Raw genomic sequence first — 15,867 nt, forward strand, 5'->3', positions numbered from 1 at the left:
AAGCTGACACGCCGGGATATGACTGGAATACTGTTAAAAGTGGCGTTAAGGTCACACAGTTTACCTTCATGCGTATTTATACATTAAAAACCGCATTTTCCAGTACATGGCACATAAATTAAGAAATTGAAAAAGAAACAGATGTCTTGAACGACAGGTGATGTAAATTATTAATGGAATTTAATGGTATCGTGGAAACATCTAATGTTACGTCAATCATTGTCATTTAACACGTCATTTGTTCAGACAGTATCGATGGCTTTCCTTTTCCGTTCCTCTTGGGCCATCAACGTATCTTGTCAATTACCGAGTTTCACTGACAATAAGTGACTTCTACCCCCGTCTCCCTCTACACCAGCTCGTTGTGGGAAATAATGCGACGTCACTGACAGCAAAATCGCCACAATGTTGGGGAGTCCAGACGTTAGGCAAAAGCCTCAGGGTAATAGGGTTTATATTTATCAGCAATGTTGATATGGTCAGTATGGACTGTACAAATCGGATCTCTAAAAGCCCCTTTCATTACAAATCATACATTCGAATACGTAGTGTGTGATAATTACCTAGAACAATACTAAAGACTCGATACATTATGTACTCTGTTCTCGATGATATTTCATGATACGCACTTTCGGAGTAAAAAGATTCAATTTCTAATTGTGATATTACAAGAAAAGCAATGCCCAGGTCTTATATTCATATTTATTTGCAGACAATGTCAATTCATGGTCAAGGCTGGTGGATGGCCTAGTGATTAAAGTGTTCAATTCCCCCACATGGAGACATTGTACATAGTTGAGTCTCTTATTAGTCTCGCCAGGATGATCGTGGGTTTGATTGGCCTTGGATATGTTCCTAGGTTTGTCAGCACCATACCCGTGCTCATGGGTTTCACCAACGTGGCAAAGGTCTCAGACGTCCATCACTTTTGGTTTTCCTCGAACGCTGAGCTGACACACCGTGATTTAACTTGAATACTGTTCTGTATCCCTAGCTCACCCACGGGCTGATTCCGTACCATATTTATGATTTTAAATCTGTTCGAGTCTTATGTTCAAAACCTTTATGTTAGATTTTGTTGTAGTTCAAATTGTATCATCTATATATTACTTTACATTTCATTCTGCTTATACAGTCGTCAAAATTTACAAATTTCATGCCGTTTCTACGAAGATTTCAAAGAGCGTCATACGACTCTTACGTCAAAAGTTGTTTGACCAAGGCTACACCACTCAAGGCCTCAGTAAAGCCTTTTACAACCTTGAATAGAAGACATGTTGAGGACAATGAAACTGTTTCGAGTAACTGACCAAAATGATATCCAATACAATTCCCCATTTTGGCTTTTAGCATATGTTAATGTGTTTTTTCAGATCACGTGCCTTTGTATGTGTTTGTGACGGTTGCCACCATATGCTCACTCTTTCGCGAACACCTGGTGTCACAACTATTTGATAGTAATTCATAAACACTGCTTATGATATAGTTGAAATCGTTCAATGGACTCTGCTTTTAGTAGAGATTTCGTATGTTTATGAAATCTTTTTGTCGTTTTATTGTTTTATCTTACTTTACCATCAACTTCATACAGGAACATGATACAAGTGTGCTGTTTCTGAATGTTTCTTTGTTGCAAAGACTATGAACAATAATTTACTTTGAAATTGTTTCTACAAACATTCGATACAATCCCACGAGCATTCATGGGCTTCGGGCTTTTTGTATACGTAGTCATATAAACCGGAACCCGTCTCCCTTGCCGCCGATATATCGGCGGGCGAGGTTAGTCGCCTGCAGCGTGTTTGAAACATACAACAGAAAGTCAATATATGCCTCCGATGTGTTCATCACAAATATTAAAGCACCTCTGTGTATTGGGTATTGTTCTTCACATCCCGCAACACAACATCACGCAATTTCATGTCGGAGTGTACGCACTCTATGCTTTAGTCGCCTGCAACATTCGTGCTAATATCTGTATGTTGTATCTCAGCTGTGTGAAAGGATCTTATCACAGATTCAGTATGGTACACGTTCGTGATGCTCTCTTCTAAGAGAACCGTGTTTTTTATGTTATTGCATATCATAGTACATATCAGGTACGAATTAAACATGTATCGTATATTTGTATTTGTTTTAGATTAATATTGACACATTTGAAAATAAGTGAATCTTAAACGACTCCTTAAATCAGTTCGTAACACTGACTATTGCCAACCGTATATACCGCCGCGATATTCCTGAATTAATGCTAACTGTGGTATACAACCACACTCAATCACATTAAAGACATTGTTGAATTTATAACCGGTTGTATGATTTGCACACCAATCATAAGGACTTATTTCAGACATCTCTGCACGTTTTAAAACCCTCATAAGATTAACAACACAATTAAAAGGTCGCATTTCAGACGCATGTTTAAGCTGTAAAATTCATCATAAGATTAACAAGACAATCATAAGGTCACAATTCTGACGTCTATGTAAGCTATAACACCCTTCTTAGGATAAGACAACCATGAGGTCATATTCCAAACGTCTATGTAAGTTATAAAACCCATCATAAGATTACCAAGACAGTTATAAGGTCGCATTTCCGACGTACGTTAAATTATAAAATTCATCATAAGATCAACAAGACAATCATAAGGTCATAATTCAGACGTCTATGTAAGCTGTGACACCCCTCTTAAGATTAACAAGACAATCATAAGGTCATATTCCAGACGTCTATGTAAGTTATAAAACCAATCATAAGTTTAACAAGACAACCATTTAAAAGGTCATATTCCAGACGTCTATGTAAGCTATGACATCCCTCGTAAAGATTAACAAGACAATCATAGGGTCATATTCCAGACGTCTATGTAAGTTATAAAACCCACCATAAGTTTAACAAGACAATCATAAGGTCATATTCCAGACGTCTGTGTAAGTTGTAAAACGCCACCATAAGATTAACCAGACAACCATAAGGTCATATTTCATCAGTTGTATAATTCATAAGAAACTCACCAACTAACGTGACTTACAGTAGTATATTATTGGTATACACGGCAAACCTTATGTCGATATGGATTTCCACAGTGTTCACAGCAGTAGCTACGTTATCGATAACTGAAATGTTACGATCCCCATACATCATACCCGCATAGACAGTTGACTTTCCTATCAATCAAGTCACATATGGAAATTGGTGTCTGAGGTAGGATTTAATTCTATGATGCGGCACTTTTCAAGCTAACCATCCAAGCTTCTGAAATCACGACAACGGGAAGAGGCATCCCGCTAATTGGGACTATTGACACTGTGTTCATTACGTTCATTATCGTCTTCCTTTGATCATAATGATGGGTTCATTGCTTTGATCCATCCTATGTCCAATGCTAAATAAAGCTTTAGCTTTGACGTTACACCTTTATGTCTTTAGTTTCATGGACTTCACTCCTGGCCGACTAAACATTGCTGTTAGCGTAACAGTTTAATGGACTGTAAATGTGATTACGTTACTCAATTTACAGCCAACGTCTTCAAAAGAGAGAAGATTATTGCATATCAATATATGTCTGTAAATTAAAAAGCGATTTGCATTTTTACATGTTCCATAACCAATTGTACCATGCTTTTATCGAGTTGAAGAGACGGGCGCATCACTGTGATAAGGAATCCGCTAACATGATGCAGTGGTGTGGACATACTGGGATTATTCATCTATTCTAAATAACTCAGGATTAAAATGCTCACAGACCTGCCCCGAGTACAGATAAAAGCTAAAACAAATATTTACGTTGGAGAATGAGGGTGTTTACAGTTGAGATTATTTATACTGTTATTGTTCATTTACATATTACTATCATACATGACGATGCAAATGTAGTAACCGCTTTATCCACCTGGCATTATAAGCATTGTATTCACCGGTCTCTACGTTGTTCAAATTAGCCTTGGTTGCATTTCGGAGAATCACTTCTTTGATATTTCGAATAGGCCACAACAAATTAATTATATGTTTGTTAAAATCACTGCCTCCTTGTTCCCTAAAAGGGAAACTATAAAAAAAAAATATTTATTGCTTTTTAAATAATTGTTTGATCTAGTTGCTATGCTTGCAAAAATACGAAGTAAGGCCAAACTGAATTGTTTTAAGTTCAGCGAGATAATAGATTACCTAAAATAATTAATTTATTTCTGATGTTAAATAAGATGTATGATTCTGCTGAGAGTAAAATGCCCGAATCTTCATATCTCAGAAAACAATTGTTTTAGTGTCATTTCGAAACAAAATCGTCCTTATTCACATATTAGTGAAAAAGTCGGCGAGCAAATAACTTATTTGGTGTGGCCTTATCTTTGCCGAAGGCCATTATGCCATGGCATCAGTCGTAATGACGTAACATTTTGGGTATTTTTCGATTTTTGGTATCTATAGAAACCGAGTGTCCATTACAAAATCTGAAAAACCACACATAAATGCCTATATCATAGTTCTTACACTTAAAATCTCTTTCATCTCTGGCACTGTTGACCGTAACTTAAGCTTCATCTGGAGGGAATCTGAGGTCAGTCCAAAATAGATTCCATTATTGTACAGACAAATATTGGTCAAGTCAGCCAATGAAACGAAAATATCTGGAATGATATCAAATGTTCCACAACAATAGCCAAAGCGCCTTAGGTCAGATTCTTATCTGTTCACAAGGTGGCAGTCATGAGACTTTTATTCTCTTCATGGGTTTGTGCCCAAAGGTTTGAGGAACGCACATGGTTCTGGGTAGACGATTGTTTACTTTGATCATGAGGTCTTTGAGCAGGATTCACGACAGAAAGCCTTGTAACGTTTCCATATTCAGCCTCATAGTCTACAGAGGTCCTTTCAGAGTCACACATAGTCAGCAATTACAAAACGTGTAAATACTGCTTATCGAGTTTTGGCGTGATAATCCGATAAGTCTATGCGCCCTCAGGCTTCATGGCCTAATATGGCCACGACTGAGAATATCCGGGTTCTTGCCCCTGAGAGGGAAGGATGATTTGACAGATGGGTGCAAGCCATTGTACAAATCTTTATAAATGAAACCTTCAATATTAAAAAAAACTTTAAAGTGTCTCAATTTCCTGCACTGGCATGACCAATTTTGTAAATCTATAATGTAAACCTCCTACTTTGTAGAAGATGGCCCTTTTGCTTCAAGAAACAAAATCAATGAAACACAGTGAGATGTTAAAAGACAACCGACTGTTGTCCATTCTGTAACATAACGAGTTTGGACGAAATTTGTTTCTTCCATGTTCTGTGGCCGATCTTATGACGAATACGAATATGAATAAGGATAGAGCATTCAAATCTTTTTCATATGTACATCACGAGTTAAATGTGCTAATAATTATTTCTGATGAGAAATATGTTGTTACAAAATTATGTTTGACCCTCCTTAATATGCTTGACACGTCCATTATGAAACGGAACAAAACCTTAGAACATCATGTATTGATTTTCTAACACTTTTCTGTCGTTACACACTGTAAATCTTCCCATTTCTTTGTTCAAAGTATAAACCATTCTCCGACGTACTGTCAAGTGGTTCCAAGGTATGGCAAACATTTATGGCTCAGCTTTCTGTTGCATGTGAAGTCTGTGTTTAGACATCTCATTTGAGTGACATGAACTATGATTGTCAATAATCTAATCAATTCTCCTTGTCATGACAAGTGTATCACCTGACCCACACCGGTCTATATTAATCAATTCACCTCATTGTGATGTATGTGTTGTTGAAGAGATACACGCGGGAGTTCAATAACTCGAGAGCCTCTCGGGACTCTATGCCCGCGTTTGCACAAACTGGATAAATGACTGTTCTTAACAAACGGTCTCTTTAACATGTTCACATACACCTGAAGATACTCATTCTCCCGAAGCTAAGGTATTCCATATCAATATTTATAGTCTGTTAAACCCTAGGTAGAGGCACTTAATGGTTTTGTCAGTGCAGCCCATCGAGATGCAATTACTCCACGCACAATTGTAGAAATAAAAGAAAGTGTTTAGTCCGTCTCAATCAATCCTTGCGTGATTGTTGCAGGATACCCTAACTCCTTTGGAACTGAGGTATTGCAAACAGGTACAGAAAAGCCGGACGTATTAAAGAGATTTCTAAAACGGAAAAAAACTTCTCCTTTGAGGCTGAGAGTATACTGAACAGCCATGTCCCTGACTTATGTCACTGACTTATGTCAAATACCCACTCTCCTCTGTTTTCTTATACAGTATTGATGTCATTTTGGTAACGCCGTACACGGTTCAGTAATTCTTGCGTGGAATTGTACGTTGGGCTAGACACTGAGTCTAGAGTATTCAGTATTATACAAAAAATCGTCTCGTGCAATGTTACATAAATCTATCTGAGATTTGGTGGAGCATGAAATCAGAAATTGCCATAGATTGTCCTAATCCAGACCTGGTGCAGCCATAAAGAAATGCAACACCACGCAAGTTTCTAACTTTGGGTTCACAACATTTCCCCATACGTTAACCAAAGCCGCAACTCTAAGTTATTGACATAGCCATCATTTATCAGAACAACACCAGCGTAAAAGGCCATAAACTACCTCTTGAGAAATGGCATGAGGTCTAGGGCGACTAAAGATCAGCCTTGATTCAATTTGTTCGCCACATGCTAGCCTTTATGTGGTGGGACGGTGTTTCATAACACTGGGTAATGTAGACTTTCCTTCCTCGGGGAATTGGTCTTTACCATGGCAGCAGCTGCATTGCTTTGCAGACCTCGGTCACATAATGCAGGAATGCTTGGAGTAATCTTTCTTTCTGCCATTGCTGGTCAAACGGTAGCAGTGAAATATAGTGCCTAGCCTTAGATTTACCATCAGTTATTGTCAGAATGATGTGGTGCTGGAGTATCGTGTTGACATTGCTGACAATAAAGAACATCTTGAATAAAACATAGAGAATTGTGACTCCTGCTCCCGGTCGTTTGCTTAATTGATGACTTTTGTGACACGTGTATAATGTGTATCCAGTTTATCTTTATATGTACTGTGTAGCCTTTCATAATATGTTCAAGATGTTATACGTACAAGTTATTATTTTCATTATTTACGCATGTACTGGTTTTGAATTTCAATTCTACCATAGTACGTAATATAAATAATAACCTACGTTAAAAGCTTTGAAAAAAATGATTCTCTATCAGAACCTATGAACAAATGAAGAAGTGTAAGACTTGAAGATATTTGATATTTACCTTCAAGGAACCTGTGTTCATATTAAATCCCAAACATGGTTACTGCTTTATCTATTAAGTGAGTGAGTGAGTGAGTATGTTTTGCGCTGATTTTAACAATATTTTAGTAAAATCACGGCCGGGGACACCAAGAATGGACTTACCCAACTGTACCCATGTGGAGAATCAAGCCCGGATTCTGGCTTGACGAGCGAACTGAATAGATTGACACCTCGTTCATAAATGTAGTCGTATTGAGTTGATAATGATGTTTGTGTAGCCCTGTCCATAGATAATTAACATTTAGCAAATCCCGAAGTTAGAACATTTTCATTGCCCTTGCTTAGTTTGTCACTGGTGATACTTGCTGTAAATGTGTTGTTTGTGGAGTTAATATTTCAAAATGGATACAATTTATGGATAACTGCATCTTTATTATGCCATAAAAGGGACGTTTCAGTATAGAACGTCGAAACGTCGCTATGACAGTGTGTTACAGATGTAAATATGTCTACTTTGTTATCCACCAACTTCCAAGAAATGCCCTCAAATAACTAATATTTCAAAATGATAAAATATAACCTTCAATCCTTGATTGGTAATAGATATACACATTGCCATTTCTGAAGCACCCCCTGGAAATAATCAGTTCCAGAACAAGAACGCCGTGGAGATAATTAAGGAGCTTAGTGTCTGTCTTGTCTGTTTCCTGGAGAGAATCGTTTTCAAGATATCCATTTCCTGAAACAACTACCTTTGTAGCATGTTTAAAGATTTCTACTGGCACCACGCACCCTGTGGTACCATTGTAAAGCGATTGCATTTCAACAAGGAACACACATCCATGTTGTGACCACGATGTCTGAGTGATCCTTGCAGAAATGCAATCCTTAGACCTGCTACCGTGGTGGTTTGCTTCAGGATTTGTTTTCCTTGACCAGTACAACACATTCGTATTGTAATGCTGGCCTGGTCAAGATCAATAGCCAGGGAGATCTATTCCACTGACATATTGCCCCTTACCAAAAGCCACCGTGATTAATGGACGCGCTGCCACTTGCATGTCACCGCTCTTCCGACAAAATCTGGGGATTCCGGTCACTGAATCCCAACCTTGTACACACACCGCTGATTGCTGTTCTTGATGTGGGCGCCGCTTTATCCTCAAGAGGTGACAACTTATACATGTGTTGAAAGAGGAAAATGAATGCTGTGTTCTGTACTGGAGATGCCAAAGGTTGAACTTCTGAAGGTAATGAACCTACTCTTGTTACTGAAAATCGGTCTCAGCTCTGTATGCTTCAAATGATGAATACCACTTTGTCTCAGTGTGAGAGATGTCTAATGGATCTTAGAAGCAGGACACAGTCACCTGAAGGAAAGGATGTTGTACTACACTATTTATAACTACTTCGGGTTCTTCTGTCTTCCTTGGAAAACAACCCAAGCCTCCTTGACGAATGTCGAAATGTTGAAATGAGTACGTAATAGTTGTATTTTTGTTGTTTCACTCAGCCCTGGGGTTATGCAAAAGAATATCTAGCAGATGAAAAAAACATAATAAAAAATCTCATTTTATCGTAATTTTGCAAATTTACATTTAAGGCTGTAGAACGTTGTTATTTCAGGCCGTAGGAAGGAAGCATGATTGTGCCCTGTCATTCAAGGGACAATATAATGTCCGTAGTTTCCCCTTCTCTGGAGGTTTTCAGGCGTTTGGCGAATTCGAATGGAAGAACAAAACGCTTTTTTTTGTAAAAATGATGTGAGAATCACGATGATAACAAATGGGCTTCTTCAGGAAGTAAAATCATCAGACATATTGCAAAGGTAATATCTCGAGAAGTCGTTCATGTTCACTCAAAAGATAAATATGAAAGAAACTGTTATCATTTTCAGAAATGTCACATGCGATTTTGTTTGCTTGTTTGTTGTTTCATGCCACACTCGGCAATATTCGAGCTATATGAAGGCGGTCTGTAAATAAATCGTGTCTGGACCAGACAATCCAGTGAGCATCGATCTACGCAACTGGGTTACGATGACATGCATCAACCAAGTCAGCAAGCCTGACCACCCGATCCGGTTAGTTGCCTCTTACGACAAGCGTAGGTTGCCGAATAGCTATTCTAACCCAGATCTTCACCGGTCTCTCACGTGAGAAACCATATATGTATATGCAATTCTGATAAATGAAATTACCCGCAAAACAGATTTGCCAGGATCCGGACCTACACCAGGAAAATGCTATGCTTAATGTGGATATTAAAGGCTACCAAATGTGTTCGAGACAACCGGGAATTCGTCACATCCAAGTTCGACACAAAGAGGTTTGACTGTAATACGTTAGCCTCATAATACATTTTTGTTTGAGATGTGTCACACCTTAATCAATTGTAAAAATGTTACGGTGATGTAGTGCTATCAATAAGAAAACAGCCTTAATTTTGTTGGACCAATAAACATATGTTACTATGGAGAGGAATTTGTCAAACAATATTGGTTGACACTAATTCTTCTTTCTTCTAGCATATTTGACAAACTACAAATATGATACTGTTTGTACGGGTGGAGAATAATAACAATCACCAGTGCGAAATACCGTAATTCCTCTCATTAGGATGTTTACAGTTCCGGCAGCAATAATTAATGGCTCTGAAAATCGATTTTATTGCTGTGTTGACGACACTTTCTTCTTTGTCTAAAACTTGAGATGTGTATTTTGAGGGAAGTTATCAGTGAGGAAAATAGTTTTTATAAACTGTGGAAAGCATGTTCAACGGCCTCTCCTCAATATTCCGATTTCGATTTTTTAAAAACTACTATGATGGTTTAGGTTGCAAACCAAAGTAAGATGATAAAAAAAACCACTTTTAAAATTATTTATATATTAATCATAACTATGTTAGCACTGTAGGTAGCCTAATAATGGCAAACTATAACACATGTTTATATTTCGTCAACAAACCCGAACACAATTTCGACCCTACAGATCAGATAACATTGATTAGCTAAATTTAAACACGAGATGCAGTGTTACGTTAATGAATAAGGGCTTAATCAGAATGGAGAAAGTTCCAACAAAAATGAACGGGATTTTGCCTATTAGAGACTAATTGAAATCCTTTCGATCCTCAAATCTTCTTTTAGATGCATATTGAAGCTTCGTTTGTAACTGTTATCCTAGAAAACCCTTTTGCCATTTTCTCCGAAAGGTTGAACATAACTCTAAAAGATCGGCTTGTTGGTAATATAGTCCGCACGCGGAGGGAGTGTGTATATGTTGCTTCTAAGATTACGCAATCTCAGGGCCTCGGAGGCCTCGTCCGCCGCGGAAGAAGACGCAATAAAAAGAGTTCCCGGATGTTTTTAGTTCCGCGGTGAAGAAAATATGGCGTCCTATTACAAATACCCTGCCGTGATGTCTAGCCTCGTTCTGGTGAGAGTTCATCAAAGGATTAAGTCTCCAGCACTGCAGTTTTGCAGATGCGAGACTACATAACCCCATAAAAGCAATTTGCCAAATCAATATTGTGAAATTAAGATAACTAGCGATGAAGATTTATGGAATTTCTTATAACGATTTCTTTTGGATTGAATTTAGCAAACTGACGCTGTTTTCAATGCGTTAATGCTCTCAATGGATGTCTCTAATGATGAAATTTGAAATATGTTTTACAAGTAGTTTTGAAGTACCTTTAGAATTTTGCGTTCTTTCTGGACAACCGGTGACTGCGGACGGCCTTTTGAATATGGAATTTTGGGTGTGTCGAGAGTATTGTTGCTATTTTAAACACGGAAACCTTGATTTAATCAGTAGCTGTCAAAGCATAACTCAAGGAGTGGTGAAAACATGAACTCAATAAGATGTTTCTTCCGGAGTACAGTTTAGTAAATCCACTTTTTTTCACACAAACAGCAAATGTAAGTAACAATGCCAATCATTGTAAGAATTCCCAAATTTATTGTTAAGAATTCGCGATGATCGATAATAGTATTTCTTCTGATCCTATATAGGCATACTTTCATGATATTCATATTATCACATATGTATATTGGAATTCTCAGAATCATGTATATACCACATCATACTGTAACTTATATCATTTCATGTAACAAATGGAATAGGTCAATGATCAAATATCTTCCTTACATGTTTTAGTTGTCCTGTATATAAGAAATTAAATGTTTATTTGTATTATTTTGTGTCTATTGTCAGCTGTTACATCAGAGAATAATCTACAAGCACCAAGGAACTATGGATGATCTGTTCCGAGTGACTGAAGAGTTCCAATCCCAAGCCTTTAGCTTGTGACTTATAGCATTCATTCACGAGAAACAGATAATCAGTAATTCAGAATTTCGAGTAGCTTATTCTCTCATTTTAAGAAAAGAAAAGAAATTGAAGAAAATCGAAGAAACACCAACCCTACAGAGAAACATATTGGAAGCCATTCTGCTGTTTAGATGATGTAATGTTATACAATTTTTGTGTGTGTTGATTGCGACGTCATGTATAATTATATCCAATGATGTAATATGACGTCATATCGCTTCAATTGACCAATCAACATTCAGGAAAACTAAAATTCAAACGTGCAAATATCGGAAGTAATTACACTCTAACATTCTACCCTTAAAGGTGATATTGAATGTTTTGTTGCAAAAAATAATCCCCATCCAGATTTACATCCATTCCTTTTATTACCCAAAAGCTGTATTATATATTAGCGATTTCTAACCAGGCGTACATCTGTAGCAATGTGCCCTACAGCCTCATGTGATCAGACTCTCTTTAAAAGGTGCCAATGCCGCGATTCAGTTGTTTTAAGAGCCCCTGCAATCCTTGACAAATATCACCGTTGTGTATGCACATAAATTCCTCGACAGCCTTTGAAGTTTAACATTTAATCAGCAGTTTTTGACTCAAGCAATATTGGTTTTTGAAGACCATTATGGTCGGATGGTAGTCACCTTGCCTAGATGCTCACGTGGCACCGATGATGACGAGCTACAAAATGATTCTGTTGCTAGATCGTGGTGTTTTAAATCAATGACTGTTCGTTGTTTTTTTTCTTTTCATGTCTGAAAACACGATCGTTTCGAACATGTTTTAGGGCAAAGGCTACACTAATTGGGTCGAAGGACGAATTTGTCAAATAATTGGTTTTCGTTGAGTTCACTAATGAAAACGCTTGAACACAGTAACGGCACCAAACTAGTTAGGAATTTATGTGTTTTCTGAGCGTTGAGGTCTTTGAAATCGATGTCTTCACCATCACGAATGGAAAGGAAGGTTTGATCTTTTTTCTACACAGGTTTAATTTAGAACTTCGGAAGCGCAATCACCAGTAATTGCTAACGTATTCAAACGTGAAATGCTCATCAATGACCATTAACGGTTTCAATTTTGGAAAGTTCGTAAAAGTGAATATAAATTTCCGACACGGAATAGCAAATAGATTTGAATTTAGTTTCATCCACGTTTTGTTAGTGCGATAAATGTGCTTGTTGTCATATTATTGCACTCTATCACAGGAAATGATCGGCGTTGTGTTCATGCTCAGTTTTGAAATTTTCACACGAAACAGCATTTTTATTGCAACAATAAATTCATGCCAGTTTCCTCTGGATATATAGCTACTTTGATAATGTGTATTAAACATTAAGTCGTGAAAACGGCAGATTGTCTGAAGAAAAAGACCGTGATTTCAAACTGAAGAGAACACTGAACAAAACACAAATTGCAGTGCACCCACGTACAAGCCCATTGATCAGCCATACACAATTAGTTCGAATTTAAATTCGTCAAAAAGTCGTTTTTTTTCCTAATTAACAGGGCTACAAGAGATACTAATGTGCACAACATCATATTTTGAAGTCCCTTTTAATGGTAAACTGATATTTTAGTCAAAGAAGTCATGTTTCAGCTACCACCAAGAGGCTTTCTAGCAATCCGATAGTGTTTGTTCCTATGCTCTCATTAAGACTCCCATGAATTGCGTTATGGCATGACATATTATACCGAGAAATAATTGATTGAATTAATCGATTCGTTAGTAACTTGATTCTCTCTATTCAGTTGCTCGTGAATTATGTATGGACATAATTCAATTAAAGTCTGCAATTGCCTGTTTGAAGATGGACGTGGAGGTAAATAAGGGCGAGCAATGCCGAATTCGCCTACAAACAAGAGTAAGGCGGTTTAGCTAGAATGTTGGGCTTGGTTCCTTGGGAGGTGAGGTTTCAGTGGCCAAATTGTGAACTGTATCTGCACTGACGTTTATTCTTGGAGTTGGTCAACGTTGTTTTGAAGGAATAATTCAGTGGAGTATTAACAGTGTTCTCTCACATGGGTTTGGCACAAGAGAGTAATACTTCACAATGAACGGTCAATACCTGCTGTATCAATGTCTTAACCAATAGTATTCTCGTTTCTCTGTTTATATCTCAAAGAACGTTATTTGGGTGTCAAATTGTTTCAGGCATTGTGACGTTTGTAAAATTATTGACAGGGGTGTACCATTATTGGAAGTTCGTGTTATCGGAGGGCACAAGGCAAAGATCAAGTCATCACTTTCCCAGCGTTCGGTTGCCCAGTGCGTCAGGCATATGCTCAACATTATTTGTCTCAACGGAATGAGCATAAATATAAAACGTCAATGCCAGAGAATATTCAGCCTCGATAATCTTCCGAAACAGATTCCATTAGGTTAAAAGGTAAAATAAACTTCGGTTATAACGAACACGCTTATAACGAACTGACGGATATAACGAATGTTTATTTGGTCCCGGCCTCTTACTGTATATATGCTTATCACGAACTACGGTTATAACGAACTAAACTTGGCCTTCCCATTGAGTTCGTTTTAACCGTAATTTACTTTAAATATAAAACGTCAACGCCAGAGAATATTCAGCGTCGATTATCTTCCGAAACAGATTCCAATAGGTTAAAAGGTAAAAACTTATATGAATGGATCACTGAAAGTCTGTGATAACACCAGGTGCTCGAAGGCTATCCCTTTTGTTTTGTTTCTCATCTCCATGCACAGCTAAAGAGATCGGGGATCGGTTTTTAAAGATAAAACAAACACGTTACACAGGTGATCAGTTGTCTGTTAAAAATGAAAATATGTGAAAAGAATTGTTCAATCTTGACCTCAGATTTGACCATTTTCAGTTTATGTTGTTACCTAACCTGTTTATATATTTTCTTTAACGGGGCGGTGATTTAGGACGGTCGTGAATTAAGAAACACACGAAATACTACAGCTGGTCTCAAAGTTATGTATTGTTTTATGTGTTGATAGGTCATTCAATCAAACACATCAAAGGAGTATTCATAACCGAATCTCGGCCAAAATTAGAACGGGACGCTTTCAAGTAAGACCTTTGAGGTGTTAACGTAATAGTTGGGACACCCGGTGTTCGCGAACCGGTACGAATGTCCTACCGGCAGCACCCGCCATGAGCAATAGCCACGGTTGATAGAATTGGTCTCAGAAGCCATGCTGCGTCCTTTAATGAAATACATGACATGTTCAAAGTGTGGCGTTTATAGGGTTAAAGTAGCAGGTTACTATTGGGCGATGGGTGAAGGGAAATATTTCTAATGACCTTCAAGTGGTCTGGATTCTCCTCAGTATGCTTAAATAACCCGCCACTGTAGAGATAATAACTGCATATGATTCAATCAGCTGCGGCTATGACGAATTTCAAGAGACCGCAAACACCTGTTCGCGATACCCGGTCAGGCATGATGCATTAGAACTTCAGTCGACTATCTTCAAATAGCAAACCAAGGGACAGAGACAAAAGTATATCTACCCATCCGGTTTTCCTCTTAGCCGACAGGGTTGTTGCCAAGTAGTATATCGCTTCACTTCACTTCTAATATCACCTTAATATACAGCCAGACATTGCATTATGTACGTAATTGATTAAAATAACGGATCGGGTCATGCATTGTACATACGTTTCACAGAAATAACCGTTGATTTGCAGTACATCTTCTGGAGTTGGGCCTCCGTGATAAGTGAGATGGGCAGAAAGAGCACGAAAGAAATTATTCGTGTTTTGAATCAATGAACGAATTTCACCCCATCTACCCCGCAGACCACATACCCCTGATTTAGCATTTTTACAATGATGCATTTAAAATGAAATTTCAGAACAAAAGGATCATGCCCTTTGTTTTAGATCAGCTTTAAATATGAATTAAGATACGAAAAGAAGGATTTTTTTTAAAATACGAAAGGAAGGATTTATTTTTTAAAATATGAAAGGAAGGATTTATTTTTTAAATACGAAAGGGAGGATGTATTGTTGAGTGAGTGAGTGAGTGAGTTGGGTTTAACGCCGCTTTTAACAGTATTCCATTTATATCACGGCGTGTCAGCTTGATGTGGGAGGAAAGCCCGAAGTGATGCAGGTCTCAGACGTTTATCACTTCGGTGAAACCCACGAGCACGGGTATGGTGCTTACCAACCTAGAAACATAATCGGGGCGAACCAGGATTCGAACCCACAATCATAGGCTTCTGGCGTGCCCAAGGGACGCAACTCTGCACAGCAAATCGCGGCGCCTTAGACGACTGGGCCACCCGTGCCCCCATGTATTG

At 38.0% G+C, this 15,867-nt stretch overlaps 1 protein-coding gene across 2 annotated transcripts in view; it reads left to right on the forward strand.

Annotated features, from left to right (window-relative positions):
• The window catches only part of LOC139467418 (cadherin EGF LAG seven-pass G-type receptor 1-like), a 131,205-nt gene that overhangs the window by 14,127 nt on the left and 101,211 nt on the right, over positions 1-15,867 (forward strand). Inside the window, exon 1 of one of the 2 annotated variants that reach the window (XM_071248979.1) lies at positions 8,433-8,495. The exons of the other annotated variant lie outside the window; for it this stretch is intronic. The gene's annotated coding sequence lies outside the window, so the exon portion shown is untranslated. Of the gene's footprint in view, positions 1-8,432; positions 8,496-15,867 lie in introns of those variants that run through there. 2 annotated transcript variants of the gene reach the window in all.

The sequence above is a fragment of the Haliotis cracherodii genome, unplaced genomic scaffold (assembly GCF_022045235.1).
Source record: "Haliotis cracherodii isolate W230 unplaced genomic scaffold, xgHalCrac1.p SCAF_2, whole genome shotgun sequence".
NCBI classification, from domain to species: domain Eukaryota; kingdom Metazoa; phylum Mollusca; class Gastropoda; order Lepetellida; family Haliotidae; genus Haliotis; species Haliotis cracherodii.